This window comes from Callithrix jacchus, chromosome 7 (assembly GCF_049354715.1).
Source record: "Callithrix jacchus isolate 240 chromosome 7, calJac240_pri, whole genome shotgun sequence".
Lineage (NCBI taxonomy): Eukaryota > Metazoa > Chordata > Mammalia > Primates > Cebidae > Callithrix > Callithrix jacchus.
Genome location: NC_133508.1, coordinates 138,863,670 through 138,883,025, shown reverse-complemented (window position 1 = coordinate 138,883,025; position 19,356 = coordinate 138,863,670). Strand labels below are relative to the sequence as shown.

General features: G+C 36.1%; 1 protein-coding gene across 7 annotated transcripts in view; it reads left to right on the top strand.

Moving 5' to 3' along the window:
- The window catches only part of NTNG1 (netrin G1), a 347,271-nt gene that overhangs the window by 180,248 nt on the left and 147,667 nt on the right, over positions 1 to 19,356 (top strand). The gene's annotated exons all lie outside the window — the stretch shown is intronic.

Sequence of the window (19,356 nt, the reverse complement as noted above, 5' to 3'; positions counted from 1 at the left end):
CAACATTTTCTTTAGGAACACCAGTGTAGAAGTAGGTTCTGAAGGTCTGAGACCCTTCATTCTCAGCAGTAATTTGTAATCCCAAACTCGCTGTCATTGAACATGACATGATTCTTCAGAATTTAAATAAAAGTGAATTTTAAAAAGTAACTCCCTAGGTTGGGGGGCCCTTTAGGTATTTAAGGCAATGAAGCCAGGGAAAGCAAAGCCATTTGCCCTATAAGGAACCAAAAACTAGAAATACAGTATCATAGTTTACAAATGCAGAACAGGGATTCAACACGGTACACCAATCAATTTATGTTTTGTTATATTGCACAATCTGAAAACTGGAATTTTACTTCTTTAAATTTATTAAACCAGAATCAAAAGCATCTAGGAAACATTTGTTAACTTGGGACAAGCTGTACTTTTCAGGTTTTAGATGTTATTATGTTAGAAAGATATACTAGCATTTAAAATATAGACCTGGGTTGGGCTCCCTTCATCTTGTGGATCAATCACACATGGACCAGAGTTTAAACACATTAATTAAACACAGTCAGGGATAGCTCTGGTTTTGATAATATGTCAGAGACAGAATTGAGCAAGTTTCTGAGAGTTTTGAAGATGTTTAAATGAAAAACTTCAATAATGAGAACCAGAACCACCACATAGAGATTTTCAACCAGCTTTTTAAGTGTGGTATGTTATCAAAATGACCACCTGAGGGGAATGGAAGCATGAGACAGTGAGTGGAAAGACGAAAGGTAAAAGTGGAGTATCCAGCAAATGGAAGAAAAGGGAAAGGCAAGCAAAGAAATAAATGCCAGTAAAAAAAGGCCAAGATATCTTTAAATTGAACTGTGTGAGAATAAGAATATAAATAGTATATGTCATGTAGGTTTAATTATTTAATAATGAAATTCAAACAGATAAGGCAGGATTGATTCAATTTATTGGCTTCCAGCATCCTTTAGGCAACTCAGTTCTCGGAAACTGGACAAGTGTTGAGACTTTCTGGTCTGTCAGAGATTTGTCTTATGTATGTGTGCTGGAAGAAGGAAGAGGTCACTGCTGTTAAGATAAAGGCCATAGTGGGAACACAGCATGGAAAGGTGGGCTTGACTGTAGTGTGGTGTCAAAGTTTCAGAGTCTTAGCTGTGGAAAAGTAGCAGAAACTGGTGGCTGTCTACTCTCAGCTTCTTCTAGCTTCATGTTCCTCAGGGAAGAATCAAGAGCCTTTATCTGTGAAGCTTCTCTTAAAACTTTTTACCAAGCTCTTGGTGGTATATAACGAATATATCTTTAAAGCAGAATAATATTGAACTTGTGAGTTGTAAGGTGTAGAGGATAGTTCATGTCTCATTAGCAGGGTACATGACAAGGCAACATGGAGCTGTTGCCTTCAACATGAATTTGCTGTTTATAATAATACACAGCCATTATAATCAGGAACATTTTAGCAAAAGGCTGTATTTCCCGGATCTTATTCTTGGGGACGTATGATATGTGAAAATAGTTGAAATTGATATTATTAACAATAGCTTGCCACAATGGAATGACAAATACTCAATTCATCTACATGAACAATGGTAAACAATTCATAAACTAAGATTTGAATTTTAATCCTGATGTAATCTACATCACTCTGTAGATTCATCTAGGTCAATTTCCTTATAGTTTAAGACATCCTTAATCTGACTCCAAATTCCTATAGCTCCACTTCCCCAAATACTCTTATTCGCCACTTGTAAAAAAGGCGATCTTCTGAAGCCTTTTGGTTGGGAAAAAACCATTGCCTGTGCTTATTTTTATTATTAGCAATCATTTTGTTTCCTCTAATAACTTAAAGGAAAGCATAAAATAAACTTGTAAGCTACAGGCATTTTTATGCATTCTCCACTGCTGTCAAACATGCCATCTCCTGAAGGTGATGTGCTGGAAGTGTAGATTCCTTCAGATCTGTCACATTTCTTCCATCTCCCAACCTAGTCGTGTCCTCCAACTGCATTTCAGTGGTTCTGAGGAGTTTGGAGGACTCCCCGCTCCTTCTCAGGACTCAGCTCTACTGTCTTTTCCTGTTCACCAGTCAACTGTAAGCTGAAGAGAAGCAGCTGGGCAAACAAGAAAGGTCCAGTAGAGGTGAGCCCCTTCCATAAGGTCTTCTTCTGTCACCTCCAGACTTCGTCCAAATCCTCAGGGCAGAACTGATGCTGGCATGTACTGCACTAGGCACCAGATGGCTGGAGTATTTTTAGTCTTAGGGGAGGGACTAAAGAAGCAAGGTCTGATGGCTCGGGCGTGTCTCCAGCTTTTAAGTTATATAAAGAAGATCTGCTGATGTTGGAGCCACTGAAGGGAAATGTTGAGCTACAGCCTGGTTCAGGGGCCTTTCAGCATAGAAGCTGATCTAATTATTTTGCCCTTGAAAGTTTCAGTAAGATTAATGTTCTAGATTGTCTTTCTCTTATATAACAAATCATCTATAGAAGGATTAAATATTAATTGATGATGTCTAAAACACAGTTCTAAAGGTTCCCTTTCAAGACTATCATAAATGCATGCTTTTTAAAATACAACTGAAGTTCTTGTTCCCTGCACCCGCCCCCACCATCTCATGAAATGATTGCAACATTTAACATGCCTTTACATGTCTATATGTGATCATGATCATGATATTTTTCTACTTGTTACTTCTATCCCCACCCCCACCATAATGTGGAAACTGACATGAGTTATTTTGGGAAAGTAGAATGGAGACCAGATGTAAACATGCATAGTATAGTGGACAGAGAATATAGAATTGTTTTTTACCTTGAAATCTTAAACTGTGAAACAGAGCTCGATGTCCTGCAGTGGGGACGGGACGGTGTCACCCACTAGGACCTGAGTCAGCCGGCTCCCACCGCCCCCTGCCGGGACCGTGCTAAGCCTATTGCCTGCATCATCCCAGTGTTTACAGAATTCCAGTTATTTGCTGTATCCTTAACGCCGCCCCGTCCTTTCCCTACTCCTCGTCCTTGCTGTCACCTTGCCCATCTTCTCACTCAGCTGCTGACCCTGTGCCCAAGCCACTGAGAAAATGAAACCTCTATCCTAGCCCTGAGAAAGAGCCTGGCACTCAATGGGTACCCAATAAATACGCTTCGATTGAAAAAAAAAAAACTGAGACAAAAATTGTTGATCTTTGCTTGAGATGAGTGGGCTTGTGAGATCCAATTCTCTATTGCTCTGTGCATGTGTATGTTTTATACTGGCTAGTGTTGTTTGATGGAAAAATAGTGTTTTGATTGACATTAGAATTTTGTAGCATTTATGCTCTTTTTGAAATGTGATACATTAGATACCTATTTTACTAGTAAGAAAAAAACTATAATCTCATCATTAAAAAAATTATTCTTTTTTTTGCCACATACTTATTTTGCTTCCATTTACTCCCTCTCCTTGTGTATTTATTAAGATAATGAAGGAAAAAGAGGAAGCATGGCTGTTGGCAATTTCAGCAGCTTCGTAGTACTTACATTGTTCAATAAACCTAATAATCTACATGGACTAATTCTGACTTATGGATGTCCTGCTTCAGTAAATCAGGGTGATTTTCTCCAGTGAATAATAGACGAGTGCAATGTGCCAGTACCTTAATTAAAGAGTGACTCTCTTAGTCTTGATCTCATTTTAATTTACAGGGTAATACTACAATAATATCACTAATGGAAGGTACATTAAAGGGCATCAAGTAGCATTAACTATATTAAATTATGGTACTTATGTTAATTAACTGCTGAAGCAAGATGGTTCTAATGGCCAAAAAGGTCGTCTAATGCATAAATAAAATCTACTCAGATGAGGGGCGAGAAGAGAAATTAAAAGTAGATGTTCATTCTGAACATCTTTTTATACAGACGGGGTTAAACTCCAAAGCTGTTAAATATAAATAATGTCCAAAATGTTTTCTTAGTTACACTTTGGAAGCTTTGATTTTTAAGTATTTTGTTTCCTTCTAGGCTTTCCATAATTAAAATAATTGAAAAAATGAACACTGTATTTGTCAGCTGTATAGATTTTTATGGAATATAAACCCAACATTATTTATTGTTTTTTTCAGGTAAACAGTTTCAAGGAAGTAATGTGATTTAATGTAATAATTTATAAATCTGAAAGACAAATGAATCTTTAGTAATGTGCTCATTTATTTTCAAGATATGCTATCAGCCACATATAAAGTTACTGATTTAAAGCCAGAATACTGTGGAAATTCTATTTTAACAGTAAGAACTTGAAGAAAATGGCCTGGAAAACTCTCATCAACATCTTCATTATTTGCCTTTTAACAAAATACTTCTAAAGATAATTATCAGTCATTTTTTTCTCAGTGGTCATTACACATCCTTACCACTTGCAGTGCCTTCTCAGGCTCCATTATAGGTAGTTGACTGTCATAATAGTGAACGTTATTTTTACCCTTTTCTACCTCTATTATTTACCTCTGAGAAAGGAGCGTTGGAATATTAGCACGGAAGTTTCACTCCGACAAACTTTTTGGTGACATCTTCGCTTCATGACCACCCCCCGCTCTGATTCACACTCTCCCTGCCTAATCCCAGGACCTGTAGGGCCAGGGCTGCAGCCACTATGACTGGGTGCCGGGAGTGAGACAGAGCCCTGTAGCATTCTCAGGAGTACAGCTTCTCTATTCATAAACCCCTACTGTTGAAGTGTCACTGCCTTTGTATTTGCTAGGTGAAGAACTAGGTGAAGCTGACATTCATCTTCTTGGAGCACAGCTTCCAAAGGGGGTTGGTGCAAAAAGATGTAATGCAAGCACGAACACGTGGGGAAATCCAAAAGTAGAAAAGCAGTAGAGCACTTTTTAAATTTTTGGAAAAATTGTGCAACCACAGAAGTGATTTGTTAACTAGAAAAGGCTTATCAGTTACTCTGAAGGCTCCCAACGTCTTTTTCCTAGCCACGACTGAAATAAATCTGAAATATTTACTTTTTACTTCTTACGTAAGAGGCATCCCACAAAGCACTTTCTAAGCATTGAGCCTACCCTTTATTTATTCTTTTCCAATTAGTCTCAAATATTGAGGTCGGGCTTTACTGCCACTTAACAGATTCTGCTTTTCCTAACACCTTCCTGCTTTCTGTCATCAATAAATACTTATCCTCCACTCTGAAAGAGATGCTGCCTTTGATGGTAGACAGGTGAAGATGCACCAAGTATAGTCTCTGCTCTTGAGGAGCTGATATTCAGAAGGGACACAGAATAAATAACAACAAAAAATGATGATAATATGGGTTAAGTGCTTTTACTGTGTGAATATTCAAAGTGCTGTGGTAGCAAAGAAGAAGCTACTAATGTGATCTGGAAAGACTAGTCAAACTTTTGATAAAGATGTGACAGGTATGATGTCTTGAAATATGGGTTTTATTGCGCCAAGCAGCCAGGAGAGAATTCTACCTAAAAACAGCACAATGTGTTAAGGAACTCCAAGCAGTAAGGAATTGATGGAGTTAAGAGTCCTGAGGATGCCTTACTATGTTCTCTTTATGGATATTTAGCATGTCCAAGAAGCTCTGAAGGATTCCTACCTCTTTCTCTCTGAGTCTCTCATGTTATAAGAAATCCAAAATTATATGGAATCTCACATATTAATTGACTGCAGGTGAGGAACATTGTTAAGGCAATTGTAATAAAGGCTGTTCTGGTGTCACTGTGCAGACTAGAGAGCTGGAACGTTGCTTAACTGTGGAGGAACTGTTACTCCAAGCCCTGAGGCTCAAGTGGAGAATCCAGAAAAGCTCTCTGCATTCCACAGGAACCAGCATGTGGCAGTGGTCTCAGATTTGCTTACAAAGTCAGTAGCACTTGGTGACCAGTCAGATTTGGGGGAAGACTTCATAGTGAACTGGACGGTGGAGCCAAAACTAAAATGGGGAATAAATACTGAAAGAAGCTTTTAGTTAATCTGCGATTTTGCTTTTGTTGTGCCATTTAAAATAGCAGAAATTCAAGTAGAGATTCTAGTTAAGGATTTGAAACTACTTGTGTAGTGTTTAACAAGAGATTTGAGTTCAAATATAGGTTTGAAAATTATTACCTTATGTGTGATGGATGAGGTCTGGAGAGGTGAAGACGCTGAGGATTTTTATTTGCTCGTAGTTATAAGTGACTGTTGTAGAACATTCACAGAATCCGGTGGGATACTACCACATAAAATGGAGTTTCTGAAGGAAATCGACAAATAATCTGAGAAAATTTGAAGAGAAGCAAATGAGTTAAGGTCATTCTAATTGTCCCCAGTCATGTTTAAGTAATACTCCTTACATTTATATAGGATTTAGTTTACAAAAATTCTTGTCAGGTACCTTATTTCCTTTATTCTGTACAGGTGACTTGCGAGGTAGGTGTTGATTAACCCCATTTTACAGAGAGGAAAACTGAGGACCAGAGAAGTGCCATGCCTTTTTTTCTAATGTTGCACATAATAAAGTGGCAAAATCAGGTTTTTTACTACAAACCTTAGGCTTTTTCCAAACATTATGCTCTTACAGTCATACCAGCAGAAGTCATCTCAGTATATATAGAAGACCCAAAAAATTCCCAAAGAAGCCATCTTTAAATAGCAACAATGAATCAATACATCTTGTGACTCTGCCCGTCTTAGAATGTTCTGGGAGTCACACTCTCCGTGGCTTCTGGCTCCGTGTTTTATTACACCACGCTGCTCTGTGTTTATCTGAACTCTAACTTCTTCATTTTTCTCAACTTTTAAATGTGTGATTGGGCTCATTTGTCACATTCTGTTAAGTCTATGTGTTTTACTATTAAAATCAAATTGTGATGATAACTTCTTATTTTTCTGTGAGGAGACAAAAATAAATAAATGAGCTAAATTTTCTCAATATTAATTTTTCTCCCATATTTCTTTATAAACTTTTAGCATGTACACCTGCTTTCAACTAATGAGCATCATCAAAAGCTAAAACAAGTCATGGATATGAATCTCGGGAATGGCCAACTACCTTAGCACATTTTAAGCCAGTTCTTACTTCAAGTGAGGGCAATTTGTTTTTCCTTTTAACTTCCATGTAAATTAAATAAGTCCATGTTCTCTCTTCTGGAACTATGGTAAATAAGTGTGCTGCCTGTTTCATAGAACAAAATTTCATAAATTTACAATCAATTATTCTCTCTACCAGGTTTTTTTTTTTCAAGCTAAATGGATATTAAACCATTTAACGCTCTAAAATTTAATTTATTCTCCTTTTAAAAGGCAGGATAAAGTCTAGTAAATAAGAGTATTCAAATGAAAAGCATAGTAATCATAATTAAAAATTAAAAACCAACATAAAACATTGCTACTTAACTCTTAGAAACACTTAGAATAGAGACTTTATGGTACGCACCCATTTTAAGTGGACGACTGAGGGCCATTTTGATTTGGAGCATATTTTTAAAATCCTTTAGAAGGATTATAAAGAGAATATATGCATAAGTAGCTCATTTTCCTCTGAGGTTTGTACCATTATAAGGAGAGAATGTATCTAATAATTCCTCCATTTAAATTATGAAATTCATTAGCATGCAGAAAAACAATCCAGCTTAGGAGCTTGTCTCTTTATCCTTAATTCTCTAGTGCCATAGATATTTTCAGCTGGTGGGTCATTAAAGGAAAGATGTCTCTTTTGTAAGAAACTTAAGGATATTTAAGCAAAATACCACAAAATGAAAAAATGAAATAATTTTCTCACCCATTAACTTAGCATTTGTAAGGGAAGCTACATTCCAGCTACATCTGCATGCCCAAACAATGGAAGGTAGGAATACACCAACTTCTGTAGCTTTTTATCCTAAATCTGTGGTCTGAATCTTTGGAATATCTCACTGTCTTTCTGCCCCTAGGATCAGAGTTTTTTGTTAACATATTGGAGATGCTGGCCATTGTTTGATACTTAGTGTACGAGTTTTCGGTTACCTATGTGATCAACAATTCAGTAAAGAGACTATTTTCATGCATTCTCCAAATAAATACAAGACAAATGTGTTAATGTCATGCGTTTTATCACAGTAATTTGATTGTATGGATTGACATATTGATTCTGTTGCAATATGGGTCGATATTTTCAATTGAGTAAGTCACCTGTTTGAACTAAGTATATTAGTTTCAACCAGAAAGTGACTGCACTGAATAGAAACTCATGATTGCTATTTCTACCTCCCTTTTATAGATAGGAAAGCTATGTCTAAACAAGGTTAATCAATAGCAAAGGGGAAAGGAAAATTTGAAAATTACTTATGTTGGCATATAAATTTGTTTCTGAACTCCCCTTGAAAAACATTTTTAAAAATGGATAGAAAGACTAAATATGTGACACAGGAGCCTCACAAAGCCACTGGTTCAGAGTATTATATAAGTAGGACAGTTACTACATTGGCTCTTTCTTGCATTGTGACTGGTACCTAAGATGACTGATACTGTGCTAGAAAAATATTGAGAAGATAGAGGACAAGTCATTAGGATTTTAAAATCATTATCTGTCTCATTTTAGAAGGAAACATTGGCTAAGAGTCAATAGAAATAGATTCTCACTCTGGTTGTGCTAATAATTCTTTGCAAGCTTAGAACAAGTCACAGCTATCATAATCAGAGTCTCCTCATCTACAAAATTAGATTATTATACTAGCTCAGTGTTTATCAGAATATACTCTTCAAATAAAGTCCAGGATGGTCAAATACACTTGGGAAGTGCACAATACTTCCTTCTAGGAGAATCACAATGTATATTTTTATATCAAAGACCCCGAGGTAGCCTATATTAAAGAAATATTTCTATTTCATTGAAGACAGAGCCTCTAGAACTAATTTAGTAAAAAAATAGCTATTAGTACCCCTAAACAACTAATATTCGTATAACTCATGTAAGTGTAACAAGGTGTCTTCAAGCTCCAACATTGTTGGACTCTTTGTAAGACCGATGGAAATACATGAAAACATCGTGTGTGTGTGTGTGTGTGTGTGTGTGTGTGTGTGTGTGTGTGTTTAAACTATTCGTAGTGCTAAGAACAGATTGATTTTTCCCAGGTTCTAACTTTAGTTATCATCCTTCCTATCTTATTGCTACATTGGGTGAAAAAGTGAGACTATCTTAGAAAAAGACGAATCTTGATGGAGAGTATCTTTCTTTCTTCTTTTTTAACTGCCGCTCTTATTTTTTGATACCGTAGAGTACTATGCATCTTTCTTTAAGAATTATAGGAAATTAAGTACTGTACTGGAATACATTTGTTTTGTTTTTAAGCTAGAGAAATTGTGATGGAAGAGTCAGCAAAGATGTGAAAAATGAAATGCCAAGTGGTACAATCTGGTGCGTTTTGTAGATAAATAGAGATGTTAAAAGATTTCTATTTCTCCCATATGTAAGCGCCTCAAACTCTAATTACAGCAATGAGCTAAAATCATGTATTTAAAGAAAAATAAGATTAACCAGTATTTAGTATAGTCTTTTTTTTTTCATTTGCTTTGGAGGATATTCTTGAAACCACAAGCTAATTTTAGTTAAATGAATCTTGCCTTTCTTTTGCTCAGTAGGACTGTTAATGAATATCAAATTAGAGCCCATTAAAACTAAACATTGTATACAGCTAAGGGGTATCACCTTGTCTAGGAATTGTGTTTTCATCCTGGCTGCTTTTACTTATTTGGTGCTACCAGAATATCAGAGAAGCAAAGCTGTTATAACATATTGGTGACATCTTTGTGTAATTATAGATACTCCAGTGCTGCTGGGAACAGGGAACAGATGGGGGAGGGTGGGCCAAGAGATGATAGGCGGGGGAAGTGTAAGAGGTCAGAGATTTGACTGGTTAGAAGGAGACAGCATCATGAACTTCTGTATTGGATTTGTATAGACAGAGTGTATGCCACATAGAGTCGTAGCATTGCAAAATCATTTCTTTTAGAACTAAAAAAAAAAAACCATAAAAATCATTTAACTCCTCCTTTTTCTGATGTGAAACAGAATGGTTAAATGAATTAGTCAAGGATGACACTGTTGCATAACTAGAATTTAGAACCAGACGGAACTTTTATTTTACTTACTGATCTGCTTTCGGTGCCTAGAACTGGACCTGGCACATTTTAAGAGTTCGATGAATATTTATTGAGGGAATGAGAGAATGATTGCAGAATATCCTTCTAAGCATCATGTAAAGGACCATTCTGATGACGTTCTTCTTATTAGATATGCTTCGGCTCCCTCTACATATTCCCCACACAAGACTGCAAGGGAATTGGAGCTTAGCCCATTGTTTTTGGTTATGCCTCTTCATCCACTAAACCAGATTGCAAAGCTTCAGGCTTTAACCTATAGTCCAAACTTAAAGAATAAAATTTATCTACTTCAGATAATAGAGTAATATATGTACTCGGGATAAATGAATACCACCTCGCTCAAACACACACAGTTTCTTTTTTTATTTGTTTGGTCCTTTTAAGATCAGAAATTGTGACCCTTAATTCCTTTCCTGGATGAGGAGAAGTCCATGAAAAGTAATGAACTGCTCTCATTCTCAAGCAATATTTAGTAAAATCGCAATGTCACTATATGTACCAAAGTTGTCTTTGAATAATGTTTGCTTCTTGACTTTAGTAACCAAGGAGTTTTAAGATGCTCTTTAAAAACCTTACAACTTGCAAATGATGCCTTTACATATTGGTAGGTTCAAAGCTGGGGTTTCCAAGAGGTTGATCTGAGATGACATGGAAACAGGCAGTGACCAAACTCAACTATATACATGTATCTGCTGAACCTTTATGAACATATTTCTTTATGAAAAGAATTCATGTTTTTCCATACTCTTAAATGGCAAAATAGGATTAAAAATATTAACAGTAGGAGGCTAATTATGAGAAGGAGGAGAAAAGAAAGAATGAGACAACACAAATATAGCTAGCTAACAGTGGTTGAATCGTGAGTAATTTTTATCTAACTAGATGTGACTTTCTATTTTTTAAGTTTATTCATTGACTGTATCATCAGAAAAAAATAGTTTTAAAAATAAAGTTAAAATTTGGCAAAGTTGCAGCATACAAAAACGACACACAAACGTCAGTTATGCTTCTGTACACTACCAATGATTGATCCAAAAGGCAATTGGTTACGAATAAACTTAACTGAGAGTCCAAAAGCCTTGTACACTAAAAAGTACAAAATGATGCTGAAATAAATTAATGAAAACACAAGTAAATGGGAAGACATCCTGTGCTCATGGCTTGAAAGTCAATGTTAAGATGTCATACCACCCAAAGCTATCTACAGATTTAATAGAATCTGTATCAAAATCCTAAGGATGACGTTTCGAGAAGTAGAAAAATCCATCCTGAAATTCATATGGAATTTTAAGGTACCTGGAAATAGCCAAAATAACCTTGAAAAAAGAAGGATAAAGTTAGTGTTCCCACTGGGGCTTTTATGTTGTTGTCTTTATTTTTAAATTCAAAACATGCTACAAATTCACAATAGTCAAAACCGTGCAGTACTGACATAAAGACAGACACGGAAATCAAATAAATAGAATAGACAGTCCCAAAATAAACCCTCATATATATAGTCAAATGGTTTTCAACAATGTTGCCAAGACCACTGAGTGAGGAAAAGACAGTCTTTTCAACAAACGATGTTAGAAAATTGGATATCCACATGCAAGAAAAACAAATCAAAAACGGAATTTGGACCCTTACCTTATACCATATACAAGAATTAATTCAAAATGCATCAAACACCTAAATAAAAGTAAGAGCTAAAACTATGAAACTGTTAAAAAAAAAAAAAAGGAAGAAAACTTCATGACATTGAATCTGGCAATAATTTATTGGATATAACATCAAAAACACAATAAAAGAAGAAATGGGTAGGTTGAACTTCATAAAAATTAACAACCTTAATGCATCAAAAGGCACTATCAACAAAGTGAAAGAGCAATCCACAGAATGGGTGAAAATATTTGTGAATCATATATTTGATAAGGGATATTTATCCAGAATCTATAAATAACTCTTACAATTAAACAACAGCAAAATCTTAATTAAAACATCAGCAAAGGACTTAAATAGACATTTCTCCAAAGAAGATATAAAAATGTTCAATAAACACAGGAAAAGATTTAAGATCATTAGTAATTAGGGATATGCAAGTCAAAACCACAATGAAATACCACTTCACACCCATCAGAATGATTATTATTCAAAAAAAATAAAATACTTTGGAAAGGTTATGAGAAAGTTGGAGCCTTTGTGCTGTACTGGTGAAATGGTGTAGCCACTGTGGAAAACAGTGTGAAGATTACTCAATAAACTAAACATAAAATTGCCATATGATCCAGCAATTTCATTCTGGGTATATATCCAAAAGAAGTTTAAGCAGAAGCTTGAACAGGTATTTGTATATCTCTGTTCATAGCAGCATGGTTCGCAGTAGTCAAAGGTGGAAGCCACCCAATTATCCATCGATGGATCAGTGGAAAACCAAAAGGTGGTATATACATACAGTGGAATTTTATTCAGCCATAAAAAGGAAAGAAATTTTGACACATACCACGACATGGATGAACCTTAAAGACATTATGCTAAGTGAAATAAGCCAGTCACAAAAGGACAAATATTGCATGATATGCAACTTATATGAGTGTCCTAGAGTAACCAAATTCATAGAGACATATAGTATAATTGTGACTGCCAGGGGCTAGGGGCGTTGTTTAGGAAAAAACAAAGGAAGAAAACTTCATGACGTTGAATCTGGCAATAATTTATTGGATATAACATCAAAAGCATAGTCAACAAAAGAAAAAATGGGTATGTTGAACTTCATCAAAATTAACAACTCTAGTTCATTTGTAATGGGCACAAAGTTTCAGTTGCGGAAGATAAAAAAGTTCTGGAGATGAATGATGATAGTTGCACAACAATGTGAATATGTTTAATGCCACAAAACTGAACATTAATTATTAAAATAGTATATTATGTATTATGTGTCTTTTAACAAAATAAAACTAAGGTCTGGTGCAGTGACTCATGCCTGTAATCCCAGCACTTTGAGAGGCTGAGCCAGGGATCACGAGGTCAAGAGATTGAGCCCATCCTGGCCAACATAGTGAAACCCTGTCTCTACTAAAAATACAAAAGTTAGCTGGGCATGGTGATGAATGCCTGTAGTCCCAGCTACTCAGGAGGCTGAAGCAGGAGAATCACTTGAACCCGGGAGGTGGAGTTCTCAGTGAGCCGAGATCACTCCACTGCACTCCAGCCTAGCAATAAAGCAAGACTCCATCTCAAAAATAAATAAATAAACCACAAGCAATACTCCTGGACTCAATAAAGTAAAACACAAAAACTCTGGAATATATCCATGTGTCTTTCCTCTCTGTCCTTATGAAATATTTTAGTCTTTTCCCACTTTTAACGTTATTCTTGGTTTTGAGATGGAGGAAGATGTTCAGCAGGTTTCCGAGTTTGCAAGGGGCTTCGCAGCGAAGGGTCTAGTTGGAGGAAATAGGATGTGAAGCTCTTTGAAGCAACAGAAAATAAGTTTTAAAGAAAGAATTTGGTCAGAATTAAAGAATTTAACTAATCAAAGAACATTTCCTGTGTAGAGGAGAGATGAAGCACAGAGAGGAAGGCAGCTTAAGGGGCAGATATCATAATAGTAGTGGAGGATCTTTAATATCAGATCGAGTTTTGATTTTATATTCTAGGTAAGCAATTGGAACCACTATAGGTCCTTGTAAAATGGTCTATGTTGGGGAGGATGCCAGTGTTAGAAAAAGATTTAAAAGATTGTGTTACTATCGTGCATAAAATGGTTTGGAAGAAGGTCTTAATTGACTGTTGCAATAACCATGAAACATCAGGGCTGTGGATGTAGAAAGGAGGAAGTAAATGTGAAAAGCAGGTTTTAATAATAGAGTAGGTTTGCCCCTAACATTTGCAAGTTTAGGGGAAAAAATTAAAATATGAGCCCACATACCATATGCCTAAATATGTATAAAAATATAAACTGAACCACACTACTGATTGGCTCATGTTTCCATCCAGGGCCCCATGACTCACTCTCTGTAGTATGGCAAAAGGGGCCATTATATCACTCCAATTAGGTCTGCTGCTGCAAGTCTGAGCTAGAGGAGGCTACAAGCTACATCCTTGACCCAAGACTCATAAGCAGTAACTAGATCTACATGAACTTGGGATGGAAACTTACCCAGGCAAGCACCTAGGAGGCCAAGTCAGGAAATATATCCTCTTCCATGATTCCCTTCTTTGCTTCAGGATTTCCAGGTAGTTCTAAGCACCTCCCAAAATTGCACCAAGGGTTCTTGTTCTGGTAGCAGCCAAGCATGTCCTATCCTACTGACTCTCTTGTGCACAACTACAAACTCTGAACTAAATATCAAAACAATTATTTGAAGGCCCTGAAGAATGACCAGACACAGGCAGATACTAAAGGGGAGATGATACTTTAAAGAAAGGAAAGGTATTGGATGAGTTTCCTTTTTTCTGCTTTTCTCTAAGGTCCTGTAGGCCTAAGTCTGTGCCATGTATAATGGGGAAAGGGAGGTGCCCAGATGGAAAATCCTATTTCACACTGCCTTGAAAACCAGAGAACAGAACTGAGGCAACCAAAATGTGAAGCAAGAAATATGAAAAAGAAAGAGCCAGAAGGGAGGAACTCCAAATACTGTGTATAAACTCTGCCTAAATTTCTGGCAAATCCCTTAATTGTCAATATATGAACCAGTCTCCCAAAAGCCTAGCTAGAGCTGAAATAACTGAACTGAAATTTCAGCTGCTATTGCAGAAGAGACAGAGTGTTCAGTTTGGATTTTGCTACATTCCCTGCCTACTAAGCAAAACAAAGTCAATATTCTTCAGGAGAATACAACGGACTCTAGAGTCTCTCAAAAGTATCATTTGTAACATCCAGATACAATCCAAAATTACTCAAGAAATAAAACATAAAAAAGATGACCCACATTCTAGAAGAAAGATATTAAGACCAAGCTCAACATGGTCCAGATGTTAGAATTAGCAAACAAAGATTTTTAAGTAGCTTCTGTGCTCATGGATGTAAGAAGGTGTGATTTTAAAACATGAAGATATAAAATATCTGTAGGGAAATAGGAATTATATAAAAGTAACCGTATGGAAATCTTAGTACTAAAACAATTTAGTTTTAAAACAAATTTCATTGGATGTATTTAATAGTAGATGGGAGATGACAGAAGAGTTGGTGAACTTGAAGATAGATCTGTAGAAAGTAGCCAACATGATGAATAGCAAGAAAGAAGGTAGAAAAAAATTAACCAAGCCTCAGAGACCGTGGGACCAATATCAAAAGGTTCAATGTATATGAAATAGGTGTCCCAAAAAGAGATACAAGAGCAGCAAAAATATTTGAGGAAGCAATGTTAAAATTTTTTCCAGACACACAAAGATACAGTGAACCCTAAGCAAGATGCATATTAAGCAGACCCCAGGCATATAATATGCAAACCACTGAAATCCAACGATAAAGTGAAAATTTTGAAAGCAGTAAGGGAATAAAAAAGGGAATTACATATATGCAAAAAACAATTTAAATGACTGTGAAATGCTCTTCAGAAACAATCAACATCAGAGACAATGGAACTATCTTTAGAGTGCTAAGAGAAAAAAACAAAACTGTCAACCCAGGATTATATATCCAGTGAAATTATCTTTTACAAACAAAAGCTCATTAAATATATTTTCAGATGAAAGAAAATAAGAGAATTCATCAGCAGCCTATCAGGCCAAAAAGAATGGTATCAAATGAAAATTTAGGATTTCAGGAATCAACGAAGAATACTGGAAATTGAAAACATACGGGAAAATCTAAAAGACTATCTTCCTAATTCTTTCATTAAAATACACATTACTATTTAAAGCAAAAATTATGACACATTATTTTGAGGTTTATAATGTATATAGGTGTAATATATAGAACCACCACAGCATAAAGCGTAGAAAGAGGGGGCCTCTGCGGTTTAAGTTCTTGCTTTTAACTTGAAATAGTAGAATATTAACTATAAATAAATGATGGAACATCAAGGATATATATTACCATCTCTAAAGGAATCACACACACACAAATACTAACAATTCAATGAGGAATGTCTTAAAAGTCCTACACAATCAAGCCAAAAACTATACCACCCAGCCTGAGGGGAGGGAAGATACACAGTTATATAAGTAATCTGTCTGCCTAGACATCTACTTTGAAGGCTTTGGGGTGCCTAATGTTTTTGAACACCAAAACGTCAAACAATAACCACGAGAAACAAGCACAAGCTTAAGTTTTTCTTCTCACCTCCCTTCTCCCACCCCCAATTACTGGAGTTTGCTGGGCCCTATGTCTTCCAGCACAGATTGGCAAAGTCCAGGGGTTGAAGGAGAGAGGTTGAGTTTCGTGTTCAAGTCCCACTCCCATTCTTGTATCTGCTAAATCTGTTACCAAATTTTCAAAACAAAATTGTAATAACGAAAGAAAAAAACTGTGATTTACTCTTTTTGACGTCTGAGACTCTGTAAAGTCAGGGTGCAGAGCAATGACTCCTCTTGCAAAGGCCCAAGCACAGAAGTAGTGAAGGATAGAAGAGGGAGATATATGAATCTATAAAGTTTGATTAAATTTTTCATACTCAGGAACCAGAGGGGTGATGGTATCCTGAATAATATTTTAGGAATTGTGAAAGTTATCTCTATGAGTGTACATTGAGCTCATATTTTAACTTAAAAATTGTAGAGAGGACATTCAGGGATAGTAAGTATTTGTTAGTGAATTATGAGTAAATTGACCTATAGATGATCTATACAAAAGTGCTATTTTACATCTTAAAATGACCATCCAAGTACAAATATTTCTTTAGAAATAAATGAATAACTATGATTTTTACCAATTACAGTTCCAGTATTTCTGAAGGACACCAGAATACCTAGAAAGTATTCTCACGCAGCACCTAATCCTGAATGCTTTCAGCTATTGATAATTGGTACTTTAGAACAGTGGTTTGACTCTTTAATGAGTTTCCCAGCTCAGCTGGAAAACCCACCAATAGTATAAGTGCAGAGAATAATAGGGTTCTGTACTTAGAGGCAGCAACCAAGGTCAAAACATTTTTTAAAAAATAATAAAACACAAAGAGAAAACAAAATAAGAAACTTTTTTTATAAAAAGGAAATAGGATTTTGGATAGAAAGTATATTATAAAAACTTTTTTTTTTTTGGAAAGTGTTTTTTATTTAAAAAAGAAAAAAGGAAGTGGCTTTGTTGTGGGAAATTGTGTAAAGGTGCAATAGAGCTCTTTAACAGCATGTAACAGAATTCTACACTCCCAGAAGAGCAAGTCAGTTAAGAAATCCCATCTATATTCACTTTAGAACCATTCTTATTTTCCGCCTGCATGACTGACCGTGGATGGGGGAATATAAGGATGCAGCACATAACCCTTCCTGGTTCAAAGCTAGGCCTCCAGCTCCGCTAGGGGCTCTCAAAAAAGCTCTTGGGTTCTCTCACATCTGCCCCCTTCTCCAGCCATTGTTAATTTGGGAAGTCAGCAGGTTACAATCTGTAGGATGGGCTTCTGTTTTCCAGAGTGACCCATTTAAAGGAAGGGATGAAGCCTTCTGGAAAGTGTACAGTGTTGTTAATATCAAAGGAGACCCAGCAGCTGCCTTCTTAGCCTCTGCTCTAAATAGAATTTAAAATACAAAGATCCTATAATGTGTAATATACACGGCTATGAAAAATAGTCCGGAGAAAGTCAGAAATATACTGTAATATAAAAAGTAAGGGTTTCATTTTGCCAATATCTGTAACCATTCGATTAAATCTGTTAATACCATGCAGATGTTTTGCCATTTTAGTAATAATTTATGTTTGTGGACTAAGAAAGACAAGAATAAGCAGTTATTTTAGTAAACTAGAAATGTCTTTGTTAGCTCTATGAGAACATGAGGATTGGTAGGAGTATAAAGGAGTAAAACAATATTTAACTGGGAATCAGATCACATGAATTCTTATCCCAGAACTGTAACATAGAAAATAATATTGACCTTACCTCCTTTTCAAGAATGTAAAATATAATACAAAAAATATATAAACTCTTAAACGTTTTGTGCTTTGTATAATAGTTCCTGGCAGGGTTCCAGTTGCTAAAGATACAAAGATGAAAAGCCACAGTCCCTGTCCTCAAGTTGCTACCATCTAGATGAGTTGACAGACGCTTCAAGAGAAAAAGTATAAAGTGTCATGGTTTGTGCAGTGTTAAGGACATGCTTAAGGTTACTGTGGCAACAGCAGGAAAGAGGAAGAGTAGCAGCCCAAACCTTTGGGAGAACAGAAGTTTTCTGGAGGACATTCCGATCGTCTCAATTTCATCAAGGTTATTTCTTCTTTTTTTTTTTTTTTTTTTGAGACAGAGTCTTGCTCTGTCACCAGGTGCCAGGCTGGAGTGCAATGGTGCAATCTCGACTCACTGCAACCTCCACCTCCCAGGTTCAAGCAATTCTCCTGCCTCAGCCTCCCTAGTAGCTGGGACTACAGGCGCTTGCCACCATGCCCAGCTAATTTTTGTATTTTTAGTAGAGATGGGGTTTTACCATGTTGGCCAGGATGGTCTCGGTCTCTTGACCTTGTCATCTGCCCACCTTGGCCTCCCAAATGCTGGGATTACAGGTGTGAGCCACCGTGCCTGGCCTCATCAAGGTTATTTCTAAACAATTATTTCCATATGCTATGTTAAACCAAATGGAATTCTCATTAATTATTTTAAGTGGTTGATCATCTAATGGTTGAAAATATCTTATGCCTTATTTTAGTACCAGATCTTTATATACACTTAGAAAGACATATTTTCTTTTTCCTTTCCCTAAGATAGGCATATCCAGAAAGTTGATTCATAGTGGAGTTGGTTTCAAACACACAGAAATATTGAGTAAAATGTGGATTTGCAAGACCACATGTTGTTTAATCAGACTGAATGAAAGGCTCAATTTTCAATACAAAGCTAATCCTGTTTTCATTAAATATAAATGTTATTTATGGGAAGCAAGAGCCCTGCAGAAGCAAAAGAATATCTCCCAGGGTTACACATTTTATATTTGTTTAGCATTGATGAGTTTAAACCAAGAGGCTTCTTTGCAATTTTATTATTTGTTCCTTTACTTGGTATTGATTATTCTATCAGATTTATCTACTAACAAAAACATATGTAAGGATACCAATGTTATTTTACTATCAAAATGAGATGCCAGAGGAAATTATACACCACAGGTTAAGTTTTTGGTACAAACTAAA